Genomic DNA, 1899 nt, shown 5'->3' on the forward strand with positions numbered 1-1899 from the left:
ATGCGTTTTCTAGGTTTAGATATATAAACACCATTGCATTATAATCACCCACAGAATTCAGAGCAGCGACACGCCGTACAGGTGTTTAGGCTATACCTTATAGCCCAGGTGTTTAATGACTGTACCTTCTAGGTTTGGGTAAGTACACTCTGATGTTTGCCCCACGAAATCACCTCATGATACATTTCTCATTGAGTGATGCATTGACTGTTTGTTCAAAAAGTAAAGGTGCCATTTTATTTTGTGTGTCAACTCTGATATATTGGTAATTGCTGCCTAAATCATGGTGTCAAGGAGGACTCTGAGGCTTTATCCAAGGAATCAAGCAGAGAGAGTGATTCCTCACAAGAGCTGTCCTTGTTCTAAGGCTCGGGGACAATATAAAGATTATGTCCTAATTCTATAGTTGCTTGGAAGTAAGTGGACAAAAGCTTGTGGGATGAAGTTTTTTACAAGGAAAGAATGAATTTTGAAAAGGAAGTGTAACTAACTTTATTGAGTTTTCTTTAAAAGCTGGCAAACTTTTTCTTTCCTAAATCCCTGAGAGATTTCCTGAGTACACCAGCTGATTTTGATCAACCCACTGGTCTTGTAAGTGTTATACTTGGCTAGGCATGTCTATATCATATGCAGGGTCCATTCAGTAACAAATTACTTTTCTTTTTTTTCCTTTTAGATATAATCTTATTTATTTATTACTCAAAAAATTTTATTTTTGACTGGGTTCAGACTTAGAAGTGGAAGCTTTCAGAGAGGACAGGCTGCATCTCTTAACAATCTATTCCAGGCATTTTTCTTTGGCAGCCTTCATTCTCTTAGCTGAAAATTTAGGATATTTGGCAGTCTCTTCCTTGTTTTTCTTAGTATACTGTTTCATCAGAGCAACGTGTCGACATTTATGTTGCAGGATGCTCGGAGTTACAAGATGCTTAATTTTGGGTGCTTTGGACCGAGGTTTGTTACCTTCTTTGTTTAAAGTTTTTCTTAAAACATATTGGTGACCGTCATCTTCTTTAGACAGGTTGAAAAATTTGCAAATTCTGCCTGCTCTCTGGGGCCCCAGATGATGAGGTACCATAGTATCAATCAATCCAGGGATTTCCTCCTCTCCTTTTTTGTACAATGACCAAGTTGAGAAACTCAGGTTGGGATCTGCAATGCAACCCTGAACAGACTTGCTCTTCCTTTCTCCAGTTCTCCTTGGTCTGTAAAAGGAATGCCACTTACTCAGTAGCAGGCAACACAGGGTCAAGACACCTGCTTCAAGAGTGGACCTTGGTTGTCATTCCCACCACTCATTTGGTACACCTACCTGTTCCATTCTTCACCTAGAGCATCAGCAGCAACTTCTGTGGCTGCACATTTCTCATAGAAGGTATGAAGTTTGCATTCATCAGCCACCTCAATGAGTTTCTGGCAGCCAGTGGCTGGGAAGGAGATATTCAGCTTCATCTTGAAGCAGCTGATTGCCTCAAAGGCACCATGATAAAGATAGCAGCAAGTTTCTTAAGGCAGGTAAGCCCGAAGTGCCATGGCATATCCTAGCCATTGAATGTTAATGACTGGCAAAGCATATCCCTATAAAAAGCTATTTATAAAAACATAGTTTTGTTCTTTGGAAAAGTGAATTCTGTTGCAACAGTGTTTAATATTCTTGGGAATCTGAGTGAAGAATTTTGATATATGGGAATGGCTAATTCATCTTTACAGTAGCCTTTCCTTATTGATCACATTATAAAATAAAATGGAACTAAATTCTTGAACACCTCTTTCCTTCAATAGAATCTTATAATATTTAACTCATAAACATCAATCAGTCTAAATATTCTTTTGAGCAGACTTTTGGGAATGACATTTGGAAATAATTTATCTTCTCTCTTTTACAAATCTGATTTTTAA

General features: G+C 38.1%; 1 pseudogene; it reads right to left on the bottom strand.

Moving 5' to 3' along the window:
• Positions 1-709: 709 nt before the first annotated feature.
• Positions 710-1452, bottom strand: LOC100959894 (annotated as a pseudogene).
• Between the last annotated feature and the right edge of the window lie 447 nt (positions 1453-1899).

The sequence above is a fragment of the Otolemur garnettii genome, unplaced genomic scaffold, assembly GCF_000181295.1.
Source record: "Otolemur garnettii isolate 467f Iridium unplaced genomic scaffold, OtoGar3 scaffold00002, whole genome shotgun sequence".
Taxonomy (NCBI): domain Eukaryota; kingdom Metazoa; phylum Chordata; class Mammalia; order Primates; family Galagidae; genus Otolemur; species Otolemur garnettii.